At 43.6% G+C, this 14,755-nt stretch overlaps 1 protein-coding gene across 3 annotated transcripts in view; it reads right to left on the reverse strand.

The window, feature by feature from the left end:
• The window catches only part of NHS (NHS actin remodeling regulator), a 364,610-nt gene that overhangs the window by 84,276 nt on the left and 265,579 nt on the right, over positions 1 to 14,755 (reverse strand). The gene's annotated exons all lie outside the window — the stretch shown is intronic.

Consider the following 14,755-nt stretch of genomic DNA (forward strand, 5'->3'; position numbering starts at 1 on the left):
CTTGTAATAGGCTAAAGCAAGCTCTTTTGAAAAGCTGGCCCTGTGTGTCTTCTGATAAGAAAACCTGCATTGTAATAGGTTGGAAATAGTTTCTTTCTTTCAGTGGATTCTCAAGCTGCTAATATCAGACATAGATTGGCTCCCCCTTATTCACTCATTTAGATGGCTGGCACTTCATAAAAAAAATATTTTCAAGAACAGCTCAGAAAACATTTGTGCTGAAAAAACACTCCTTATCTTGGAAACTTTTAAAGTGCTGGGTTAAGCAAAAACTGACAAAGGGGCCTAACCAGAGTTGTGAATACACATAGTTATAACAGAATGGCTGCTGAGAAAGGTTAAAGCAACAGAGACTTACTACACTTAAACAGGAATCTGACTGGCTTTAATTTTTTATAGAATTGTTTCAGTAGGTTGTTCAATATAAAGCCCCAGAATAAACAACATTACAAACTATTGATGTCTTGCTTACAAATTCAGTTTTCCTCTCTCTCCTTCACGACCTGACTGGTGCTGAACCAGAGAACTTCCTGGACCACCAAAGTCAATATCATCTAGTAGCATTACCAACAATTCCACTGCTTACTGGGTTCTTAGAAGATATTTAAGGTAAATTAGAGCTAAATAACAGCACACAAGTCTGAGAGCCAGGACTGGTGACTCTAAACAAACTTTATGGGATCATGGGAAACTTGGCCACACCCATGACAAGTGCACATCCAGCTAACTAAAATCATGCCAGACCACAGATGTTGCTAGACCAGAGAGTGCCAGACTAGAGAGGTTCAACCTGTACTACGTACACTGAACTGCCATATCAAATAGATTTACCTATAAGGATTTGTATAGTTCATTTTTAATATTGTCTCTTGTTTTGCTGCTTCTAAGTCTTATTTTGTGTAATAATCCTTTTGCACTACTGCCTCCTCAGAACCTCTTTCTTCCCTTAGATTGCTTAGATTGTCCTCCTGTTCTGTTACTCAGAAGCCACCTCTCCCTCTGCTCTTTTTGTTATCTTTGAATTTTCCTCCTTTTTCATCATCTTTCCTTACCATTTTGTTAAATATTTCGATTCATTCAAATGAGACATCAAGCCAAGGTCCCAACTACTTGTCACTCCCTCCATCCCCCTCACTACATTGCTCACTCTTCCTCCCCCTTGCTCATTCTCATATGTGGGCTCAAAATAACATAAGAATGGCCATACTGGGTCAGACCCAAGGTCCATCCAGCCTAGTACCCTGACTGCTGACAGTGCCAATGGCAGGTGTCCAAGAGGAAGTGAATCAAACAGGTAATGACCAAGTGACCTCTCTCCTGCCATCCATCTCCACCCTCTGACAAACAGAGGCTGGGGACACCATTCCTTACCCATCCTGGCTAATAGCCATTAATGGACTTAACCTCCATGAATTTATCTAGTTCTCTTTTAAACCCTGTTATAGTCCTAGCCTTCACAACGTTCTCAGGCAAGGAGTTCCACAAATTGACTATGCGCTGTGTGAAGAAGAACTTCCTTTTATTTGTTTTGTCTGAAGTGGGGCCATGGGATAAGGGGTTTGAGGTGCAAGAGGGGTATCCAGGATGGGGCCAAGGGGTTCAGAGGGTGGAAAGAGGCCCAGGGTTGGGGCAGGGGGTTGGAGTGCAAGCGGGGATTCAGAGTGCAGGCTCCAAGTTGTGCATACTTCAGGCAGCTCACAGAAACAGCTGGCCTGTCCCTCCTGTTCCTCAGCACAGGGGTGGACAGGGTCAGTGGGCCACCCCTGTAACTCCCATTGGCTGTGGTTCCTGACCAATGGGAGCTGTGCAATCAGCACCCGGGGCTGGGGAATCCCCCTGACTGCACTTGTGCCTAGGAGCAGCAAGGTCATGCCAGCAGAGCTGCATGGAACCAGACAATTGGACTTGTAGCAGCCTGGTGAGTGTAGACACCAGGGTCTCTTTTGGACTGGATGTACCAGGCAAAAACTCAACTCCTGACAAACATACTTTCTCCTAACATTTTGGGAACCACTGCTATGTGCTCTTGTCTTCCAGCCCTGAGGCTATGTCTAGACTGAAGGCTTCTTTTGGAAGAAGCTTTTCCAGAAGAGATCTTCTGAAAAAAACTTCTTCTGAAAGAGAAAGTCTACACAGCAAAAGCACATAGAAAATGCGATCTGCCTTTTTGAAAGATAGCTTTCATTCAGTGTGGACACTATCTTGCAGTTAAGCTGTGATTACTATGGACGGAGTGGCCACCAGGACACTTGTGCTTCTTTCTCTTTCCTCTTCTTTCAAAAGAACTCCCTCTTCCCCATCCACACACGCCTTTTTTTGAAAGAGCTTTTTCGCAAAAAGGCTTTTTCCTGGTAGAAAGAAGTTTACCAATGTCAGAAAAAAACCCTCTGTTCTTTCAAAAGTACGCGATTGCAGTGTGGACAAAAGTGAAGTTTTTCCAGAAAAACAACTGTTTTTCTGAAAAGATTCTGCAGTGTAGACATACCCTGAGATGCTTGTTGCACACGTTCCTAAATAAGGGCCCATTTCTGTGAGGTGCTGTGTTCCCTCAATTTCCACTGACTGTACTGAAAGTTGAGGGCATTCAGTACCTTATGCTACACTGAACTGTTATTTCGAGATAGGGCTATTTCAAAATGTGAGTGTCTACACAGCCATTCCATTACTTTGAAATAATGGAGGGTTTATTCCAAAATCTATAAACCTCATTCTACGAGGAATAACGCCTAATCAAAATAGATGCTCTACTGCTGCTATTTCGAAATAGAATGGTCCTGAAGAGGGGCTAAGTTATTCCTCCCCAGTGCCTCCTGGGGCTTTAAATCAAGATAGCATGTCTACGTTAGGGAAGCCTGCCCCCTACTAATTTTGAGGCTTCCCTGCAGTGTAGATGTGCTATTTCAAAATAAGCTCTTTCAGAATTCCTATTCCGAAATAGCTTATTTCAAAATAAGCATGCAGTGTAGACATTCCCTAATACACCACACTCTCTGAAACAAAAGTCAACTTTTGTATTTCCCTTCTTCTCCATACTCAGTTCCCTACTTTTGTCAACCCTCTGAGCAGTCCAGTAAACCTTCAGATTGCACATTCTATACACTCTCCCATTACAACAAAATTCAGCACATTCATCTTCTTTTCCCAAAAGGCATCAAATTTCCAGCATTGCTTGGTAACCTTAGCACACAGAGCATCCTGGCAGCTTCTCTCCCTGGTACCATCACTTGACCATTCTGCTAGGTGCATTCTTTCAGTCCTGGGTACTGAGCATTTTATTTCTATTGGGAGATTCTTCTCCCTCTTTTTTTTGTCTCACCTGACTTCTATTCCATAGCTTCACACAGACATTTACTTAAAAATCAGTGAAGGTAAGATGAGAGGGCTGTTAAAACTGCATGTGCATTTCTCTCCAAAAGCAAGTACAGAAGATATATCGCAGAAGGTAGAAGGAAAAACACCACAGGTATAGTAAGGTATCATGTCAATATCTATGTTTCAAAGATGATTTGAAATGACTTTGCTCCTTGCCAATGATAAGGACATCACAGAGAAGTATTTTGTCCTCTATAGCAGTGTCCTTTCAAGGCCCTTGTCTACTTGAGTTATTCCAAAATAGGTCACTGAATTTTAAAAACAGCAAAACAAACCCGACTAGAGCTAATACACAGAAAGGTTATACAACCAGTAAAATGGGTCATTTTGGAGACGAAAAATGTTCTTGTGATTAAGACACTGGACAGCCCTTCTCGCAGCTCCCCTTGACTGGAAATGGCAAACCGCAGCCAATGGGAGCTGCAAGGTTCTGTGACTATGGATTCTTAGATAAACATAGTGTTGTGGGCCTGCCAGCTACTTGCCCAGGTGGGCCCATGACCCATCTTTGGAAACCACTGACTTAGGGGATCTGAGTTCTGTTCTCAGCACTGGCACAGACTTCCTTTGTGCCTTTCAGTTGTCCTGTACCTCAGCACCTCATCTTTCATTTTCCTTCCTTTGGCATTATCTGCTGAGGGAAAAACTCATTGGTGTAGGAGCTGTCTCTTTTTATATGTAGGCTCAGCACCAAGCACAATGGGGCCCTTATGATTATAAGAGTGCCTGGAGCCAGCGGGTGCAGACTCTAGACGCTATTATAATAATAATCATTTTTCAGATCACTGTTTTGAGGTTGAATCTGCCTTAGCAGTCCACAAGATGACAGGGCTGTACTTTATGTATTTAATTACATCTATAGCTTGCTTTTTAACCTCAAAGCCATGAATTCTGCCATTAGTTATGCTGTTCTGGAGAACCTTCTCTCAGTATGACACTACACTTCATTTGTCACCTCAGTCCATAGCATGACATATCAGACTGTACCATGACTGCCACTTTTTGTATCACAGACCATAGAAACACTTAGGGTATGTCTACACTACCACCGCTAGTTCGAACTAGGGTGGTAATGTAGGCATACCGCACTTGCAAATGAAGCCCGGGATTTGAATTTCCCGGGCTTCATTTGCATAAGCTGGCCGGCGCCATTTTTAAATGCCGGCTTGTTCGAACCCCGTGCCGCGCGGCTACACGCGGCACGGGGTTCGAACAAGCCGGCATTTAAAAATGGCGCCGGCCGGCTTATGCAAATGAAGCCCGGGAAATTCAAATCCCGGGCTTCATTTGCAAGAGCGGTATGCCTACATTACCCCGCTAGTTCGAACTAGCGGGGTAGTGTAGACATACCCTTAATGCTGCTTCACTGGGATATCTGAATGGCAGTATATTGATAATATTACAGCTTCACAGCAGAATTCAATGTCCTCATACACTTACCAGCCTTTAAATGAAAATGGAGGGTCAGTGTGTTGTGAAGCTTGAAATCAATGTGGGGACTGTTAACTGTCTTGCAGAGGAGCCTCCAGGTTGCTGAACATACCTTTAAAGATTAGACTGAGCCATGATTTTGAGTGTGGGTGTTGCCTAATGACTGCACATTCATTATTATTATGGTCCACTAGCGATTACATTAATGATACCTATAGAGGAATGGATTGACTTTATACTTGCACTGCTTTTCTAAAGCCCTTAACAGTGTTTGCCTTACCTTAGAGTTCTATAAATAGCTGACATTTCAGTTCAGACTGGCCAAACAGAGTGGGGGGAATTGTTTCAGGTCAAATAAAATGTTTTGTTCAACCCAAAATAAAACGTAAGTAAAATTCAAAACAAAACACCATTTTAAATTGAAAAATTGACGTTTCATTTTTAAAAAAATGTCAAAATGTCTCTATTTTTTTTAATTGTGTGGTTTGGTTTTGTTCTGACCAAAACAATTCAGCAAACTTGTAAAATGTGTCAATCAACCTGAAACTGCAATTTTTTGATGGGAAAAAAAGGTTCAGTGAAAAAAAAATGTATCCAGCTCTACCCTGGCATTATTGGAAACCCGCTCCTTTGTTTAGGATCACCTTTGCATATGCATTTGGCAAATAACTGCACTTTTGTTGTGATGAACCCTATAATGTAAAACCTGCTCCCCCACTCTTAAATCTGTCTCATTGCATCCATCCCACTTTTAGTCAACATCTTTAAAACAATTTTTTCCCAAATGGCAGTTTTTAGAACTGTCTTTCCTAGATGTATTGGGCCAGGTCCACAGCTGACAGAAATTGCCACAGCTCCCTTGAAATCATCATTCCACTGAGAAACTGTGTCTGGGTCTGAGATTTTACAGCAAGATCACTCCACCTTCCTCAGGCTGCCGAATTACTTCAGCTGAGGATCTGGACCATAATCTTCTCCTCCAGACTCTTTCTCTCTCCTTTCTCTCTCTCTGCTTTTCTAAACTGGATCCCCTGGTTTGTTACTGGATTTTAAAGAATAACAAATTGACCATATAACATTGTGTTATTTGTTTGTGTAATGTACAGGCACTGAATGCATTGACAGGGTTCTACATAGAGAAATTTTTACTGTTTTAAAAAAACAAACTGTGATGGAAAACAAGCAATTGTGTTTTCATCCCTTGCTTACCTTTACCTAACAGCCACAAGATGGCAGTGGATCAGGCTTAGAATCAGGAAAGCCCTGAACTAGTGATATGACAAGTGAGTGGCCGATCAATAAAGCATAAACATGTAAGCATTAACAACAGAACTTATTTACACCGGCGAGGGGCAACCTTGGCTAGTTAGTGAGCCACATGAGTGGCCCTCCTTCATTTCAGGAGGCCACAAGATTGTCATAACCGAGACAGTCTCCGAAGACAGGTCAGTTTTGCTCAGTGCGCTTGCATACCCAGAACATGCAGGGCGTGCCAGTTGAACCGTAGCAGCACTTTGACTGGATACAGCGGGAGTGCATGGCTCCCACAGCGTGGTCTGCAATCAGCAAGCACCTCACTTTACCTTCCCTTGCTTTAAGTACATGTCACTTTAGTAATACCGATAGGAAAGGTAACTACATGGATGAAAACCAGCAGATTCTGGCAACCCTGCGCATGAGAAATGGTACACAAAATGACTTGGGGACCACACATAGAACCGATGGGCCACAGATTGCCCTCCACTGAGTTACACCCAATATTAACCATCCCCATTCCACTGTTCACTGCTTTTACCTCACCCTTCCATCTTCAATGCCTTTTCATATTCCCCAGCAGAGATCTGTTGTGGCATTTTGATCACAACAGCTTGTCATATTAGCACCTGGCAACATCTCCTCAACTCCTTCCAAACAATAGGAAAAGAGCTTCTGAGGAAAGTCAATGGTCTATTTTCATTAGTCCATTTCAGTTACTCCTTTCCATGCAGCACTGGACTACAGAACATGACAGTTACAGTGAATCAGTCACAGTAAAATGTGCTTCCACACATGAGCTCAAGAAAATAAAATCCTTCCCTATAGTCAGTTCCTTTTAACTATTAACTGCTTTCTTGAGCAGAGAGGGCAAATCCCACTAGTGCATCTATATAATCACATTAATTGGTAACATTAGAAAGGACTCAACTCTGCATGTGAGTCTGGGGCTTATTTATGTTATTTGTAGCCCATTCAGCCATGGGCTTGACATCTGACTGCATATGCTCCAAGGCTACTCTAAAGTACATATTATTTCAAAATGAATCGCTCAGTTCTAAATTACTGGTGAGACTTTCAAAGAGGAAAAACTTCGGCGGCTCCGGTTAACGGCCAGAGGCCATCTATGGTTAGTATAACACACAGACAGGGTGTTGATTGTAAGAGTAATTTACTGTGCACTGAAAAACTAAATCACAATTTCCTCTTGACTAGTTGTGGAAGCAATCAAGTAAGAAAGGAAATGGAGCATTTCCATCAGGCCCGTTTTTTTCCCAATTTGTGAGACATTAGTTTCCTTCCTTATCAATGTTTGACATTTGGATTTCATATCCCATTGAGAAATTGCTACTGTGTTTCAGTTAACACAAAGCCAAGGGTGTTCAGAAGTTGTTCTATATATTTTTTTCAATGTGAAAGCACGAACACATCTGATTTACGAGGAATCCAGCAAATAATGATGAAGGAAAGTTATCAATTAACTAATCTGGGTATTATACGTAAACTAAGCAAGGTATCTGGGGTTATGTCTACACTACAGGGTTTTTCCAGGATACCCAAGAAAAACTCCACCGTGTCCAGGGACCACTTTTTCCTGCAGAAGAGAAGACGCACCTTTTGGAAGCCCTGTCTTTCTCATTGCACGAGGAAGAAGGGCTCTTTCAAAAGAGGAGGCTTTTCTGAAATTTGGCCCAGTGTAGACAGGCCAAATTTTGGAAAAGCCTCTTCTGAAAAAGCAATCGGAAAAAGGTACGCAAATTGTGGAGTGCAATTTGCGTACCTTTTCCTGATAGATCAGTGTAGTCTAAACATAGCTTAGTTGTCATTCAATAATAAAGTAAAGCAAAGAGAAGACATTTTCTCCAAAATGTACATTCAGTAGCCAAATCTTCAGCTGATGTCATTGATGTCAAAGGGATGAAAGTACCTTAAGTTACTGTCATATTTGCACCCAGTGAGGAGCTTGACAGCCAACAGGCAGGCACACTGGCTCAGTCCTGGCTTGTGCTGGATCAGTTACCCCCACAGTGGCTCTGCATTGAAAATATTTAGCGAGCTGGCACACAGGCATGCTGGCTCAGTCCTGGCTCTTGCTGGGTCCCAGCAGCTACCTCCACTGTGACTCTCAAGCTCCTTTAAATGCAGAGCGGCGGCAGGGGTAGTTACCGGACCCAGCACAAGCCAGCGTGCCTGTGCACCAGCTCCCAAAATATTTCAAATGCATAGTTATGGGGGGCATGGGAGGGCAAGACAGGAATGGGGAGGGGAGTGTGTGTAGCTGTCTGCTTATTGGGTAATCGTGTAACCGACTACACTATTGCATCCCTAGTTGATACTGCAATAAAAAATAGAATAACCCAACAACTTTTGGATCCTGCAGATGCCTCTGAAATGTCATGGTATTAGAGCTGTAAAATCCGGTTTAATTGGTTAATTGATTAATCATTAAGTTTAATCGGTTAATCGATTAGAGGGCGGAGGGGGGGCACTCCAATCCAGCTGGGCTGGAGCAGCCCAACCCACCCTCTGCAGCCCAGGTGGAGTGGCCTCCCTACTAAGGAAAATGGCTATGGTGGGGGAGCTAGCCCAGCCCACCATAGACAGGGGCTGTTCTGGCCAGCTGGGAGCCACTCCAGCTCCTACCAGTCAAACACCTTACCGGTTAACTGCTTAACCATTCTCATCCCTACATGACATCAAGTTTGACATGAAATTGTGGCTCTACAGACCCACAGCTGTGCCAAGCCTACTGTGCAGCAGTGACATGTGGGTACTGAGACAGACCAACGAACACTGCATTGAGTTTTTGATTCTCGTCTTCATCAACTGCTCCCTATCAAGTGGCAGGGCAAGACCAGAAACGAGGCTATTCAAAGCCAAACCCAGAATCCACCCCATGAGCACTGATTTGGTTTCCTCAGTTTCCTCAGTAGGGTCAAACAGAACGCAAGACCAGTGAATTCCAAAGCTGGAGTATTGAGTGCCACTAGATGGCTAGTGATCACGTGTACGCAAGAGCTTTGGCGGCACAAGATTGCCATCCCGAAATCTATTCTGAAACACTTCGAGGGGAGGAAGATGATCAGGAACAGTTAACACTGATCACCAAGGGCAAGTTATGCCTGGCTAACCTGATTGCCTTTTATGAGGAGCTAACTGGCTTCAGGGATATGGGGAAAGTGACAATATGGTATACCTTGACTTTAGCAAAGCTTTTGATATGGTCTCCCACCGCATTCTTCCTAGAAAGTTTAAAAAAAAAGTATGGCTTGGATGAATGGACTTTGAGGTAGATCAAAAGCTGGCTGGATCATTGGGCTCAACAAATTGTGATCAATGACTCTATGTCTACTTGGCAGTCAGCATCAAGTGGAATTCCCCAGGGGTTGGTCCTGGAGCTGGTTTTGTTCAATATCTTCATTAATGATCTGAATGATGGGATGGATTGTACCCTCAGCAACTTCGCAGATAAGACTAAGGTGGGAGGAGTGACCTAGACAAATCTGGAGGATTGGGACAAAAGAAATGTAATGAGTTCAACAAGGACAAGTTGGGCGAGTCCTGAACTTGGGACAGAAGAATCCCAAGCATTGTTACAGGCTGTGGACCGGACTGGCTAAGCAGCAGCTCTGCAGAAAAGGACCTCGGGATTACAGTGGATTCAGCTATCTGAAGAGAGTTCCATGGAGATGGAGCTAGGCTGTTCTCAGTGGTGATGGATGGCAGAACAAGGCGCAATTGTCTTAAGTTGCCTCCACAGATGTGATTACATCCTCTGCATCCTGTGCACATGGACAGGAATCAGGCAGTGCCTTAGGCTGATGGAAGCACACGCTGCTTCCTAGTTTATTCGGGGTGCTGCCTTATACACCTGATTCAACTGAGCCTCAAAGAATCTCAGCATTTTTTAGTGGATTGCCACAAACAAAATAAAAAAACCCACAAAGCATCTTGGCAGGGGGTTGAATACGAGCAGACCCCTGCAGTCCCTTCTAGCTCTATGATTTTAGGAACAAAACAAAAACAAACAAAAACCCAGCAACAATATCAAGAAGCAGCAATCCAAGAGCTGGGCTACCATCTTGATTCTAATCACCCTAATTTGGAGAGTAGGAAAATCCCGCTCTAAATCTTGCCATCTATGACCTACCTCAATAAAGGACCCAAAGCTGAGCACTCTCACTTTGGGTTGAAATGGCCTTCGAATTTCAAACCTAAACCCAGAAACAAATTTTGCAGCCCATCTAGTTAGAGAATTATTCAGCTCCTTGTTTATGAAGGAGAGTACTGAAATCAGTGTGAGGGACTGTTAATTAGTTGCTGGCCTGCTTTAAATACTGGTTTACTCATCAACAGTGCTTCTGTTTAATATTTAAACAAAATGTTTCGTGCTTACTGGGTAAGGTTCATCTGCTAATTGCTTATGCAGAATAGAAACAGGTACAGCTCTGCAGCTAAGGCTCCTGCATGCCACAGAGTCAAGCACCACTAAGGCTGCCATTTGTCAGCAAGTTGAAGGATATTATTCAGGTGAATCAGATATGTCAATTCTAATAATAAAACAATTTATTGTAATAGCCTTTAATTTGCAAATGACTGACAGCAGCTCCAAGAGGTTTCGGACCTTTGCTTTCAGTGTTATGGCTCATAGAAGACAAAACGCCCACCATACAACAAGGTTCAGACAAGACAAAATATCCCCCCCCCCACATTACGATAGATCAATATCCAACACAGATGTGGAGTGGCCCCAGTCTTCTTTTAAGTTAAAAGGGTATTTGGAAAGCCATTGTATTCTGGAATACATTGCAGTCAATGGGACTTGCCACATACTTACGAGTGAAGCATGTGTTTCAGTGCTTTAGTGGATCAGGGCCAGAATCCTGTGCATCTTCCTGTGCATTGTGTCCCATACTAATGACAAGAGCCTGATCCAAATCCCAGTAAAGTGACTACAAAGGCTTTCAGTGAGCTAGTAAGAGTTGGATCAGACCCTCAGAAAGAGAGCGGGGTTAAGATACAGGGGTAAAAAGGTGACCTCGGAACAACAGAAAGTAGGAGGGCGAAGGATCCTTTCTGGAGGGGCCCTTTGATATGCATGCCCCATGGTAAGAATGAGTTCTCTTGGGACCCCGAGCAATGTTTGAGTCAGGATTTGGCCTTTAGATTTGGTACTTCCCTGGACCGTAAGTTCTTTGGAAGAGGGAATGTGCCATCCTACATGTTTGGAAGTGCAATGGACATTGTGGGTCCTACAATAATACAAATAAATAAAATAGCATGGGCTCGCTTGTGCCATTAAGGCACAACCATGCAGTGGGAGTAGCACCGAGCTGCATCATCCCAGGGGACATCACTGATGTGACGTTACACCCGGAAGGCTGAATTCCTTCTTGCATCACCAACAGCAGGAAGAGCATCCCTGCTGCTTTATGTTTCCAGAAATTGGTGTGAGCTGTGTGCTGCACGTGCAGGTAGATTCACTGGCCATCTCAGCACCTCAGGGAGTAAAACCATGCCCTCCTGCTGAACAGGGGTGCAAGTGGTAAAAGGCTTCTTACATCCTGCTGCCCCTCCTTGCACACCAATGGAGCAATAGGGTGAGATCTGGCACTTTCTTCTTATTAACCATGTCCTGCCCTCAGGTGGTGGGTAACATAGGCAAGGGGAGGCACTGCCTTCCCAAACTGCCCATGCTCCGGCCAGCTGGGATGCCTTGCCAGCTGGGAGCATGGAGACCAGGCGATCTGTGGATGCTCCGGGGCCTGGGGCAGTGGCCTGGGGTGAATGCTGACCGCTGCAGTTGAGGGATGGCCTTGTTCCCATGTGGGGCAGGGTGAGCAGAATGGACAGGGCCTCAGGCAGAAGGGGTGGGGCTTGCCTTCTCCAGCTGGGCATTTGCCCACTGCCCATGGTCCTGCCACTAGACCCCAGGGGGTATAACACCAACTTACTCCCATTGACACGGCAATAGCAGAACAATGCTAATGCAACTAGTATACTTGTATTTAACAGCTAAATCAAGAAAAGCGATGACATTCAGAGCTCGTCATTTACCCGCGATTAGGTATTGCAAAAGGTCTCACTAGAGCATGGGATGGTGAGTAACATATTTACTTCATTCCCTAGTCATAATGTCAAGGGGTCAGGTTGGTGCAATAACTAAACGGTCAGTTTTGAACTTCCTTGGTCAGGCTGGTTTGGGCCAGATTGAAGGATATTGTAATATTAGTTTTGTTTGCTAATTTCATTGGTCCAAATTCTCATACCCTGACTCTCATTGATTAGTAGTTTAAGAAGTCCCACTGATTTCATCAATGAAGTGATTTCATTGTGACTACTGGAGGAATAAGGGCTTGTCCACATGCAAAGCTGAACTCATTTAACTGATAAAACTGATACAAACCCCTGTGTGTACATTTCTGCTTTGGTTTGATAGTGGTTTATTTCAATTTACTTTAAACTGATTCCTAAATAAATGAAGCTAAGTAAAAATAAGAGTTGTGAATTCAGGAATAAGCATATTCACATGAGCCTGCATCAGTTTTATTGAATCAATTGAAAATGTAGTTTAACCAGTGCCATTTTCTCATGAAGGCAAGGGCTCAAGATTGTTTTATGCTAAATGCAAATAAGTCACTCTTAAACAAAAATAAAACTATCAGCACAGAGGTTTGTACCAGTTCTAAATACATTGTTTTAAAACTGATTAAAGTTAAACGGATTCATCTTCCTTGTGAAGGCAAGGCCTAAAGCTGGCAGAATCTGTCTCACTCTTTGTTCTTATTACTATATAGTGTATGAAATACACTAATGCTGTTTACACTTTCAGAAACAGCAAATGAGCATATGAACTATTCTCACAAGATGAGTCAGTTAACAACAACATCTGGAACAAAACATATTGCTTACTTGAGGCAGAAAACCAAGTGATCACACTTCAGTAACAGTATAAAATGAAATCTGCAGAGACCTATGTAGAAACTAGGGATGTAAAATCCCATTGAATTGGTTAACTGGTTAAATGTAATGTTTAACTGGTTAACTGATTAAAGGAGGAGCGGGCGGAGGATCCCAGGAGGTCCCTCCCACCTACTCCAGCTATGCTGGAGTGCCCCTGCCTGTGGAGGGCTTGGGCCAGGCCTGCCATCAACAGGGGGTGCTCTGGCTGGGCTGGAGTGCTGCCTAACCGCGGCAGGTGGAGAGCTGCTCCAGCCCCCTCTGGTTAACTAGTTAATCATTCATATCCGTAGTAGAAACTTTTTTAAAAAATAACTATTATTAGGGTACTAGTTTAGCTGGGTCAGAAGCTCTGAAAGTATCTGGAAAATGTTTATAAACAACTTTTCTCGTGCATACCATGACTGGAAGATTATTCTTCGTGGTGTTTCATTTCCTGTGGTGTCCAACACACTAGCCACTAGGCACATATGGCTATTTGGCTGGTTGAGTGTGGCTAGTTTGCTATAGCAGTAGCCACTACTGCTTCAGAACTGGATGGACATCATGGGCGCTGTAAACCACGTATCTTTTTCATAAAACAATCCCAGTGGCAGTTCTGCAGCGACTGCAGTGAGAAAACTTCCACCAATTGGTGTCACACTATGGGTACATCTACACTTGCTCCCTAGTTCAAAATAGGGATGCAAATGTAGCTGACCGAAATTGCTAATGAAGTGGGGATTTAAATATCCCACAATTAATTAGCATAATCTCACCCGCATGCTATTCCACTCGCCAGCTGATTCGAACCAGGAAGTGCACTCCGGGCTGCGTTGTTTGAATCAAACCCCTTGGTTCGAACTAACGTTACTCCTCAAAAAATGGTTTAGCTGACAGTGAAGGGCTGTTAGTGCTTAGTTACTGCACTGTTCATACAAGTCTCTGCTACATGCAAACAAAATAGAATCATAAAATGAAACTCCAAAAGCCCACTTACCAGCAAAAAATGAGGAGTAACATTAGTTCGAACCAAGGGGTTTGATTTGAACTAACACGTCCCGGAGCACACTTCCTGGTTTGAATCAGCCAGCGAGCGGAATAGCGTGCGGGCGAGATTATGCTAATGAAGCGCGGGATATTTAAATCCCTGATTCATTAGCAATTTCGGTCGGCTACATTTGCATCCCTAGTTCGAACTAGGGAGCAAGTGTAGATGTACCCTATGGCAACAGTCACTGCTCCGTGTCATGCTAGGGGAGGAGCTAGAAAGAGGGGAGGTTGTGTTGAATGTGTCAAAAGAGACACCTAGGAGAGCATAAGGAGAAAGAATTAAGACAGTAACACTTGGCATGTCAGTCTGCACTCTTGGCTTTCACTTGCCTTAGCTGAAGGTTGTCAACCTCTGCCACTGTGTTAAGTGATATGTTATTGACCTTCCCTTTAATCCTTTTAGCACCTGCATGCTAGTAACAGTCTCTCTCTCTCTTTCACACACACACACACACACACACACACACACACACACACACACACACACGTTTGCACATTAGTGTGTTTAGTCCTTATCAGACATCCATAGATTTCACACTGAAGAGTTTTAGCAACAAAACAAAAATCAACCCCACAGACCCTTTAATGGTGGAGAAACAAAGCTGAAAGAGCCAGCTGTCAAGCATAACAAATCAAGCCCTTCTCCTCATCTTTTACTATCCCTCCCTCCAGCTTTCTTCCCTCCAAGCAGTAGATGGATCTCCCT

This window comes from Pelodiscus sinensis, chromosome 1, assembly GCF_052426305.1.
Source record: "Pelodiscus sinensis isolate ZL-2025 chromosome 1, ASM5242630v1, whole genome shotgun sequence".
NCBI lineage: Eukaryota > Metazoa > Chordata > Testudines > Trionychidae > Pelodiscus > Pelodiscus sinensis.